General features: G+C 42.2%; 1 pseudogene; it reads left to right on the top strand.

The window, feature by feature from the left end:
- The first annotated feature begins 4664 nt into the window (after positions 1-4664).
- Positions 4665-12477, top strand: part of LOC105005532 — a 106183-nt pseudogene continuing 98370 nt past the window's right edge.

Here is a 12477-nt window from a genome sequence, read left to right as displayed (position 1 = left end):
GTACATGTAGCGTGGTCAGCATGGTATTGGGACTGAGACCAGGAGATTAGAGAAGTCAGTGGAGGAAGGAAGGCACTTCAAGGTCAGGATGGTACCAGTGTCATACGCTGCAGTGGGACAGATCCTCCGAAGTGGTCTTTGATGACAAATCAGAAAACCTGTGACTCAGACAACTTAGGAGACACACCCAAGGTTCCAAGGCTAGTAGGTGGCAGAGCTACGTCGTCTGGTTCCAGCCTTCCCCTTCGAAGGTGCCGAGGCAGCCATTGCTCCTCTCCTAACGCTGACTGCACAGTAGTTCTTAGCATTCTCTCAATACTGCGCCGGGGTATGAACACGGTCTATCGGCTTGTGATTCTCTAGCCATCTGCAGGACTGGTTTCCGAAACTGTCACAGTTCTTTCTGCCTCCATTTGCTTGCGCTGGCCCGCCCTGAGTCTGATTGTGACAGAGGTTGGTTTATAGGCTTCCCTTTCCTCCTGAGCATTCAGCAGTCACGTTGCCTTTGTCCTCGTGGCGTGTCTCACCCAGCATCCCAGCAATGAGAAGCAGTTGTTGTCACACCCTTAGCCACCATACTCTGTCAGCCCAGTGCTGGAAAGAGGAGCTTGATGACTAAAGGACTCAAGCTTAAATCCACTGGACTGCTGACCCTCTATTCCATGCATTTTCAAGTGCTTGACCGGCTGAAGATGCCAGACACCTGGGTCATGGACAAACCCCGCCAATGTGACCTTATTCTCAGCCTTCCTGTTGTCCTGGAGGTCAGTCATGAATCTGGCACTGTGCAAAGTTGCTTATTTCCAAAGTGTTCAATTTTTTTTTTTTTAATCTTAGTTCCTAAATGTTTGACAATTGTGTATCAGGCTATTTTCAAGGCAGCTGAATTCTATGGCAACTTTCAGCATCCCGCTTCTGATGAATATTTTTGCCTGTTAAAAAGGACTTTGAAGCTACAGGCAGACTCCCACCATCCACCGACGGGCTCATTATCAATCCATAGTCATGTGCTGACTGCGGAGTGGCCCCAGGTTTTTGCATATCTTGTGAGATCTCTATGGGAACACAGTCATTATGATACAGCAGTTCCTGTCTTGAGTGCATTAGATAGGTGATTTTTTTTTATGGTTTCATTTCCTTTTGATACAAAAGAGAGTCTTGATAACCAAAGATATTCGCAAATTCCAGATTCCTTGTTTCATACATGAGCATGACTTCATTATCTAAACTGGAAGGACTGATGCTGAGGCTGAAACTCCAGTACTTTGGCCACCTCATGCAAAGAGTTGACTCATTGGAAAAGACCCTGATGCTGGGAGGGAGTGGGGGCAGGAGGAGAAGGGGATGACAGAGGATGAAATGGCTGGATGGCATCACCGACTCGATGGACATGAGTTTGGGTGAACTCTGGGAGTTGGTGATGGACAGGGAAGCCTGGCGTGCTGCAATTCATGGGGTCACAAAGAGTCAGACACCACTGAGCGACTGTACTGAACTGAGATCTGTGATGCAGCTGTGTCTTCTCTTGGCAGGTGAGTCAGACAGAATTCCATCACCCCTGACATGTTGGATGACCTGAGAATTCAGTGATTTCCTATGACGTAGAACAAACCAGATTAGTAGCTGCCAGCAGAAACTAGGCATAAATACTGCTGCTGGTTCTCAAATATATACCTTATCAGCTCATTCTTCACTTTCTGCTGTTACCATCAAAGTCCAAGCTATCTTGACACAATCATTGACCTGGGCTATTAACCAGCCTCCTTGATTTCATTCTGACCCCCTCCATCCATTTTCCATACTGAAGCTGGAGTCATCTTCTACGTAAAATGTATCATGTCACTCAACTGCTTAAAACTCATCTGTGTTCCATCTCATCTCAGAATAAAACCCAAGTTTAACACCACAGTCTGTGAGGCCCTCTGAGATCTGATCACTGCCTGACTCTCCCATCTCGTATGCCACTCTTTTTGCTTTGTAGTAATCTGTCTGCACCAACTTTCCTCTACCTTGCAATGATTATTCACAATGGCCTTCCTGTTTCTTGCTCACGGGGCCACCATGTACAGATATGCAGGTCGTGTGCTGCACAACTCTGGGAGGGGCGTTCAGTAAGTTCAGGGTACGTGACAGACCCAGAAATGCCCAGCATAGCAGTCCAGTTTACACTCGGGAAGGCTTCAGCACTTGCTAGTCCTTCTACCTGGTACAACCATCTGCAGGTTTGTCTCACAGCTGGCTCCTTCTTGCCATCTAGTCAACAAATATTCCACAAAGCATTATTCTCTACCAGGCAGAACTAGTTACATAATTTACAGGGCCTGGTGCAAAATGAAAATCAGGGCCTCTTATTCCCAAATTATTCAGAATTTCAAGAAGTTAACAGCAGGGCATTAAACCAAGCACAGGCCCTTCTGAATGTGGACCCTCTGTGACCACACAAGTCTTGCCCCCTTGAAGTTGGCACCGCCTTAGTCTCAGCTTAAATGTCACTTTCCCAGGGGGGCCCTTCCCAACCAACCATGCCAAAGGAGGCTTCTGAATGCTATGTGAAGGCGTGCTAAGGACTTCCTTTCCTTTCCAGCTAAAATCACAGCAATGGAATTACAGATGAAATAAGGATCCTGAGTTCCATTTGCACTGAACATCCAATCAGCTTAAAGGATTTTGTGTTTCTCTTTAGTGAGGTCTTGGACAGGTTCTCATTTTTCTATAAATTGGCCCTGAAGGTGCTGATGGGCCTCATAAGCCAAGCCAAGCCAAGGAGAACTTCGGTGTACAAAGATCAAAAAGGACTTATTACAACAGTAAAAATTTGAAAAGGATATTATGATTGCAAGTTTTTCTAATGAAAAAACAACAATGCACATTTTATGGAACTAAGGATTTCATGTGTAATAATGAACTCAATTGTATTTTAAAGTTTAATAGAAATTGCACAGTTACTAATTGGCTAGCATGTATGTTCCTGTGTTCAGAAATTAAATTTTTGCTTTGGATGAAATAAAAATTAAGTACAACTTCATCCTTGAAGAGTCAAAAGTTTTGTTGTTCTGTAGCCCTGTGAAGTTTCTTATATAAAATGTGGTTAGTTTGAAATGTCTATTGCTTTCATTCACAAGACATTTATAATTAATGGCTTACAAATTTCCACGTACTGTATTCGACTCAGGAAAAAAGGATGCATAGGACAGTTTCTTTATAAGATCTTCTCATCTTGTTATGGTTTCCCTCCTGCTCCTAGGAATCTAATACTCTCAGCCTAATGACAGGGGAAGGAAAAAGTTCAAGGCTCTGTGACAGTGAGATAAGGTGAGAACGTGTCATTTTCAGAGAGACTGCCATTCCTGCCACCATCCTCTGACTAGGCAATGCCATCTGGGGGCTTCAGATATGGTTTTCTGTAGTGGATTACCCTTGGGTTACTGCCAGGAGCAAAGCAGTTGTAAAAAAAAAAAAATTGCAACTTCCTAAAAGCTTTTGCAACCGAGGGAGAAAACAAGTTTCTGCCCCAGTTTTTGCCAATTTTGTAAACAACCATTTAAAAAAAAAAGAAGAGAAAAAAACAAGCCTAAGAATGATATGTATTTATACTTGTGGAAGGCAAAGAGTCGGACACGACTGAGCAACTGAGCACACACAAGGCAAAGAGTGAAAGTAAAAGCTAAGCATGCTTAAGGTGCCTCACTCAATTCGTCTATAGTCCTAGACAAAATTACGAAGGAAGCAAACCCTGACTTCCTTACTTCTTGCCCCATTTGTTCTCAGAAAAGTAGCTGATAAACAAATTTATGAAAAAAAAGTGCAAGTGTTAGTCCCTCAGTCATGTCCAACTCCTCGTGATCCCATAGACTGTAGCCTGCCAGACTCCCCTGTCCCTAGAATTCTCCAGGCAAGAATACTAGAGTGGGTAGCCATTCCCTTCTCCAAGGGATCTTCCCAATCCAGGGATCGAACCTGGGTCTTCTGCCTTACAGGCAGATTCTTTGTTGTCAGAGCCACCAGGGAAGCCCAAATTAACTTATACTAAGGTATAAATGACTGATAAAGCAGGTAAAAGGAATCTTTGGTAAAGAGCAGAAAAGTTTTAGAGGTAGAATTTCAGCAGAGCCAAAAATTCACCCACAAACTTTCCCATCTTGAGAGAAGAGAGAGCTATCTACATTTTTCACCTTCTCTCATTTTTCTTTCTCTCTCTCTCTCAACTTTTGTTTTGGAAATAGTTTCAGATTTACAGAGAAGCTGCAAAGATAAACAGGAGCGTCCCCACGTGTCTTTTACCCAGTTACTCCCAATGTTATTTTATATTACTCTGGTACATTTGTCAAAGTCAAGAAACTAACATTGGACTCTTCCTATTCATTGCACTCCAGACTATTAGGGTTTAACCAGTTTTTCCACTGATGTATTGTACCATTTGCCCCAGTCCAGGACACCACACTTTGTTTAGTCCACACTGCATTTTTTTATACCCAATCTGATCTTTTATCCCCAGAATTCCACATGTAACTCTGGTCGTGTTACTTCTCTCCTCAAACATGCCAATGGCTTCCATTCTCACTCAAAGTAGAATCCATAGCCATTGCCACACAATCTGTGCCTTCCTTCAGTTCCCCTTCCTAACTGCCCACCAGCTGTCTCCAATTTATCCCACTCCAGCCACAATGGCCTCCTCGCTCTTCCTTCCACCTATCAAGCATGTTTTGCCTCAGGACTTCGTACTTACTGTGACCTCTACTTGCTATGATTCCACTAAGAATGCTTTGTCCCTGGATACCTCCCTGGCTTTTGCAGAAGGGAGGTAAGGTTGAATGAGCAGGAAGGGGTGACCATCTCTTCCAGGCTTGCCAGGCACTGTCCTGATTTTAAAACTGAAAAACCATGGGAGCCCCCTTACTTCCTGGAGGACCAGGACAGCTGGTCACCTAGCAGGGGTAGGTTTATGGAGGGGATTGGCCAGCATTTAATATGGAGGCCAGAAAAGGCCTCATGGACAGGTAAGGGATTGAGTTTGTGGTTCCTTACTGTTGTATGGCTCCTGGGAGCCTGTCTGCAGAACCCGTTGAGCACAGATAAAGGAAACCCCACTGGTTATCAAAAAACACATTAAAAAAATTTTTTTAATGATACAAATGTTATTTACAAAACAGAAATGGACTCACAGACATAGGAAACAAATTTGTGGTTACCCAAGGGGAAAGGGCGGAGAAGGCAATGGCACCCCACTCCAGTACTCTTGCCTGGAAAATCCCGTGGACGGAGGAGCCTGGTGGGCTGCAGTCCATGGGGTCGCACAGAGTCAGACACGACTGAAGTGACTTAGCAGCAGTGGCAGCAGCAAGGGGAAAGGGAGAGGGGGAATAAAACAAACACCACTACATACAAAATAGATAAACAACAAGGACCTACTGTATAGCATAGGGTACTATCTTTAATATCTTATAATAGTCTGTAGTATAAAAGAGTCTGGAAAAGAATATATGTATCATATATACATATACATGACAATTCAGTTTTATATATATATATATATATATATATATCATACACCAGAAATGAACACAACATTGTAAATCAACTATATTTCAATTTAAAAACAACAACAAAAGTTTTTCCCTCCATTTTATTGAGATATAATTGACTTATGGCCCTGTATAAGTTTAAGGTGTACAGCCTAATGCTTTGACTTATATACATGATGAAATGATGGTACAAACTTCCAGTTGTAAGATAAATAATTCCTAGGGGTGTAGTGACAACAGGATTAATATAATTAACATTACTGTATCTCATATATGAAAGAGAATAAATCCCAAGAGTTCTCAGCACAAGGAAGAGTATTCTTTTTTCTATTATTTTGTATCTATAGGAGATAATAGATGTTCACTAAACTTATAATTTCACTCTTAAATTTACAATATCTATAAAGAGTGGCCAAAGAGGCTCTGAAGCCCAGGAAATTCAGAGTCAGGGCTCTATGTGACCTTGAACAGGTTACTTCATTTCTCAAAGCCTGAGTTTTCTCATTTGTGAAATGAAGGTTATAGAAACTTCAAGACTTATTGTAAAGATTAAAATAGTTTATATATATATAAAGGTGCTTTGAACAATTCTGGCACATAAACACTTAATTATAATCCATTATTGTTGTTCTTTTCTCCCCATGTTTTTGGCAGGGCATCAATATTCAATGTAAGTGCTGTTGTGTTCAGGACACAGGGATGTATAATCAAGGCCTGTGGAAAGGGAGCTAGGGGGAAAGAAGGCCATAAAAAAGAGGGGTCATGAAAGATTAAGTTAATTTGGGTACTTATTTTAAAATAATTTTTATTTTGAGATAATTGCAAATTTACACACAGTCATAAGAAGCAATTTAGAGACCTCTCATATACCCTTCCCTGGTGGCTCAGACAGTAAAGAATTTGCCTGCAATGCAGGAGACCCATGCTCAATCCCTGGCTTGGGAAGATTTCCTGGAGAAGGAAATGGCAACCCACTCCAGTATTCTTGCCTGGAGAATTCCAAGGACAGAGGAGCAGAGGTCACAGCGTTGGACACAACTGAGCGACTAACACTTTCACTTTCATATATTCTTCATCCAGCCTCCCTCAAGAATATCATGTTACATTACCATAGCACTATAGCACGATACGGATACAATGCATAGCAGGTACTTTTCATTTTGTTACTGAAACTAAGACTGTCATCTTCAAGGAATGAAATAAACAGTGCTTCCGGCTTGAGGGTGGAGGGCTGAGGGCTGAGGAGTGTGGGCCCACGGTCCTTATCACTTCAGTGATGGACCAATGGGTGGTCACTTACTGCTCCAATCCACTGTAAACCACAACCTCTACTTCTGATAGAATCATTTCTTAGCAGTGTTTCTTTTGCCTTTAGCATAGTCACACTCACCACTTACCCCATGTTTGTTATGGCCACAGGCTCTGTGCTAAATACTCTTCATGCATTATCTCCATCTTTACAATAGCCCTGGGTGATAATACTGTCCCCATTTCATAGATGATGAAACTGAGGCCTCATAGGGTTAAGCAACTTGCCCAGGTCATATCAATCTAGAAAGTAGGAGAGCTGGAATTAAAACAGGACCATGTGACTCCAAAACTGCTCTTATCCCCCTACTCACCCCTACTTCACTTTCATAGCAGAGGACAGAGGAAGGGACTGGATTCACAGGTATTTCCCTTCCTTCCTCGATGAACTCACAATTGAGTTAGGTAGGAAGGGGGCAGGGGCAACATGCAGAATATAAAAACACAAATGATAATACAAGGTGGTATATGCGACACAGGAATCCAGGGTGACCTAGGGACCCGGGGCGGGGCAGTCGAGAGAGGCTTTCTGTGGGAGGCAGACGAGGGAGATGGGTTGGGCCTTGGGTGTGAAAAGCCCGTGTCTGGCAGGGTTCACGCTGTTGTGACACTCATGTCTGGTTTCATCCTTCCTTCCCACATCTCTCTCCTGACCTTAACCAAACAGACCTGCGGTAGACTTTCTTCAGCATGTATAATAATCCTCACAGCTGCCGTGTACTGAGTGCTCATATTGGGCTAGTCACTGTTTTAAGTGCTTTACATATGATAACTCATTCAATTTTCACAAGACCTAGGGCATGGGTAATATTACTAGACCCATTTTATAGATGAGGCTATTGAGGCACAGAGAGGTCAAGGAGCTTACCCAGTCATAAATTTTAGCCAGGATCTGAACCCAGGCAGTTTGGGTCTAGACTCACTGCTTTGGAACTCTGTCCTCCAGTATAATGTTTGTGTTTCTGCATCCAAGTCTTCTTAGAGGCCATGCCTTTTACTTTGCAAGTCCTTTTACACATCTCTATAAAATCTCACCCAGTCAAAACTCAAGTTAAATAGCACAACAGCCATCACCCAAAGGGGAGCAGGCACTTTCTGAATAACAGACTTCTGTGATTCTCCCTAGGGCCAGTGATTGCATTTTCACAACAATCCTGCCAGGTTCATATTAATAGGAAGGAGGAAATTGAGCTTCAGAGATATTAAGTAACGTACTTACAGGCTAAGATTCCCACCTGAAACCTATGTCCTCCTCTGCATGTAGCTCAGACCCCTCCTTGTCTGAGGCCTTTCTCCCCTGCCGCCCGGCATCCACACATCAGAGCCTGCTGTGTGCCACTCGCATGCATTAGAAATTCGCACACACGGCCTTAATGGTTTTCAAAGCAGTGCTCTCCAGTCAAGAGTAGCTCAAGTGTCAGGAGACGCAGGGCCCACCTTGTAGGGCTTATCACATCCTAAGATTCTAAAGCTGAAACGTTCCCAGAGATAATCAGACCCACCACTCACCCCAGGGAGGGTCTCCTTCTGTAGTGATCCCTGATCATTTATTCATTCAGCAATAAAGTGTACTGTGTGCCAAGCACGTCCTGAGTGATGGGGCTACATCAACAAAAAGGGCAGGCAAATCCCTCATGGACAGGAAGTTCCATTCAGGTTGGGGGAGACTGCCAATAAGTTGGGGAGAGATTTCAGTCACAGTGATGAAAAGAATATATAGGGTGTCAGGCGTTGATATATGGTAAGGAGAAAAAATTTTAAAATAAAAATAAACTGTGGAAGGGGAAGAATGGTGTGTGTGACAGAGAGAGAGAGAGAGAGAAACAGAATGAAAGAAAAAAAGAAAAAGAGAGAGCTTAAGTTGGCCAGTGGTAACCTCTTTGAGAAGTCTCCCCTCAAAGTCTGTCATCCACTAACTGCTTGAATATGTCCAGCTACAGAGGGTTCATTCCTAGAAAGGCACTCCTCCCATTTTAAACAAGCTCTGATTTCTGTGACGTTTATCAGATCTTCTCCCAGTGACTTCTACCCTTCATCCTGAGTTCTGCCTTCAGTAGCAGCACCCAGGAAGCCTAACCCCCTCTCCTAGGACAGATATCCCCACCTGTTGGAGGACATCTGTTTCCTTCCAGGAGTTTCCCCATAACCCCAACATCCTCATTTCTTTCAGCTGGCTCGTGAATGACATGGTTTCAGTACCACCCTGGCAGCTGCCCTCCTCTGAATTCACAACCCTTTATCTCAAGAACATTTGCCTCTGCGGTGAGCTGATCAGCACAGAATATTTTAGACTACTGCTCCCTGCATATGGACCTAGTACTGCATGAAATCAAAATGAAACATGTTTTTAAGGTTTATCCTAAGCAGAACTCAATCAATCTCCACTGGATAAGCTAGACTAGAATCGTCAGACCCTGGAAGTTGGGGGGAATTCTAGGAGGCCAGTAGAGATGAAGTCTTTTAATTAATTTGTTTATGGCTGTGCTGGGTCATCACTGCTGTGTGTGGGCTTTCTCTAGTTGTGGTGAGCAGGGGCTACTTTCTAGTCGCGGGGCTTGGGCTTCTCACTGAAGCAGCCGCTCTTCTTGCAGAGGACAGGCTCCAGAGCGTGCGGGCTTCCGCAGGTGCAGCACTCAGGCTCAGTAGTTGTGGCATTCGGGCTTAGTTGCCCGGTGGCAACTGGGATCTTTCTGAAACAGGGATCAAACTCATGTCCCCTGCATTGGCAGGTGGATTCTTAACCACTGGACCACCAGGGAAGTCCAGTGAAGCCTTTTTTTTTTTAATGGGTTTATATCCAGAGGGGATTTATAGAAGGAGGCAAGATGGGGAGTCCAAGGTGAAGAGAGACAGCATGAGGTAGACCCTACCCTGTCAGTGGACAGAGGTCCTGGCAGGGAGACAGGCATCGTGCCTGATGAAAGGTGCAGAAGACAAATAACTTATTGTAGTTTCAACTTGTCTACTTAACTTTTTAGAGTGAGGTCAAACTTCTTGTTTTTAATCTATTTAAGAGCAAGTTATATTCTTTTAAACATCCTTTGCAAAACCTTCAATTAATTTACAGGGTTTCTCCTTGCTGATTTCTAGATCTTTATATATCAAGGAAATTAATCCTTTGTGTTGTATGGCACAACTACTTTTTTCAATTTGTCGTTTGTTTTTTCACTTTATGGTATTTTTAAATTCTAGATAGAAAAATTTTATGTTTTAAGTGGTCAAATGTATCAGTCTTTTCATTTGGGGCTCTTTTCTTCTCCTTTGCCTCCTCCTTATTCACATATATCATTTTTCAAAAGCCTTCTCCATTCTGGTACTATAAAAATAATCTCCCATGTCATCTTCAACTATTTTTATTGTTTCACTTTTTACATTGAAATCTTTGATCCTTCTGGAATTCATTGTGGTGAATTCATTTATTGTTCATTTACTGTGTGTGCCAGGCATGGTGTTCAGCATTTTACATATGTTACCTTATTTAATAATAAGAAATGTATAATAATAATATTAATATGTAATAATAATAGTAACAGTAATGGTTTAACCTCTATTTTACTGATAAGGACACTGAAGCTTAGCAAGGCAGACTCAGCCAAGATCTTACATCTAGTGAGCATCGTAATAGAACTCAAGTTGACCTGAGTTCAGTTTTTGCTCTTATCATATTTATAAAAGTTTAGAAATCCCCATCTTCATGAGTGCTATATTATGCAAGATTGCTGATGAGTATGTGATGACAATGACCATTCTATGAGATGTAAAGAACCAGGAAGATGCATTGAGGTAGGGCTACTAGATGTCATTTAGCCAAAGTCACTTTTCAGCTGGGCAACTCACTCATGAATCAACCTAAACGTTGAGAATTCAAATACTTCTCTTAGAAAATTGGTGGATGATTTGATTACATTACACCAGAGTAAACAGAACTGTGACTATGAAATCTTTCAATGTTCAAGAGCCTCTTGAACCTCCTTTGTCAGGGAACAGCAAAGATTCCGAAGTTTGGATTGGCTTCAGTCTGCAAGTAGAGCATAATTACTGAATTTGATTGATTCTTAGATACATATCTTTTCACATTTAACATCTCTGAAATTAGGATGTCTCTTCTGATCAATGGTGTCTTGTAATTGCTGTTGACCAGGTAACAGATAACACAGGCCAGTGACTGCTTGCATAGGAGCCAACGACCTGCTTTATATTTCTAATGGTACAAATGGACAATGGCCACTCATCAACTTTTCACTCAACAAACAATTCAAGGAGCAATTCAGGAAGGAATACAATCTTGGCTGTTTTCTGGAATCTTCTGTTGACACCTTCTGAAAAGAATCAAGAAAGGAGCTGTATTAAAAATTGGGGGTTGGGGGCTGGAGTCATTGGCTCAGGGGGGGAAAAAAATCCTTGAAAGAACTGTTTAAAGAAATCCTGCCTAACTGATACCTCTGGCAGCACAGAGGATGATTGTCTTTGGAAAAACAGGACAAATATACCCAACTCTGCAGTGAAATGCGTTTTAGAACATTGGATTCCAGAAAAGAAGTCTAGGGGAATACCTTAACCTATTTATTTTTTCTTATGCTTTCCTTTTGTATTATGCACAATTGATGTGAAAAACAAATCTATGTCTATTAAACTTTTTTTTTTCACAGTTAAGAGTCATCAGTAATGGTGACATCAGCCTATATTCCTGGCTCTGTATTGCAGTAACCTGTTGAACAATCTTGGAAGCACTGAACAAATCAATGATGGCTTCTGGACTCTCATCTGTTTTGTTTTGTTTTTGTTTTTTTTTTTTGCTGCGTGGCTTTCAGGATTTTTGTTACCTTACCAGGGATTGAACCTGGGCCCTTGGCCATGAAAGCACAGATTTCTAACTTCTGGGCTGCAAGGGAATTCTCTGGACTCTCATCTGAAAGTGATCCCAAGTCCTAGGACCATTAGCACAAGCAATTTTTCTTGTGGTAATTCTCAGAGTCTTAGTGGAAGACCAAGTCCTTTCACTCTGTGGTTCTTTCCTTTGTGCCTCTAAATAAAGATGCCCACTTCCTGCAGGGGCTTCCTTTCCATTACAGCTGGTTAATGCAACTCTAATTCAGTGAATCTCTCTCTTCGACTCTGAGGGCTTCTTTCTAGTATCCTTAAACCTTCCTCACTAAACTGTTCCTGCACAAGACTAACAGCTGAGGGTTAGGAGGTGCCATAAAGAGCTAGTAAAGTTTAAAATGTTCCTTCCACCATTATGAAACAAAAATGTTAAGTAATATGAAAGCAATATGACAGAAAGTGGAGAACTAAAGAGCCTCTTGATGAAAGTGAAAGAGGAGAGTGAAAAAGTTGGCTTAAAACTCAACATTCAGAAAACTAAGATCATGGCATCTGGGCCCATCACTTCATGGCAGACAGATGAGAAAACAGTGGAAACAGTGACAGACCTTATTTTCTTGGGCTCCAAAATCCCTGCAGATGGTGACTGCAGCCATGAAATTAAAAAATGCTTGCTCCTTGGAAGAAAAGTTATGGCAAACCTAGGCAGCATATTAGAAAGCAGAGACATTACTTTGCCAGCAAAAGTCCATCTAGTCAAGGCCATGGTTTTTCCAGTAGTCATGTATGGATGTGAGAGTTGGATTATAAAGAAAGCTGAGCG

The sequence above is a fragment of the Bison bison genome, unplaced genomic scaffold, assembly GCF_000754665.1.
Source record: "Bison bison bison isolate TAMUID 2011002044 unplaced genomic scaffold, Bison_UMD1.0 scf7180017864491, whole genome shotgun sequence".
Taxonomy (NCBI): Eukaryota; Metazoa; Chordata; class Mammalia; order Artiodactyla; family Bovidae; genus Bison; species Bison bison.
Note: the sequence above shows the minus strand (reverse complement) of the source record. Positions and strands in the feature narration are given on the sequence as shown.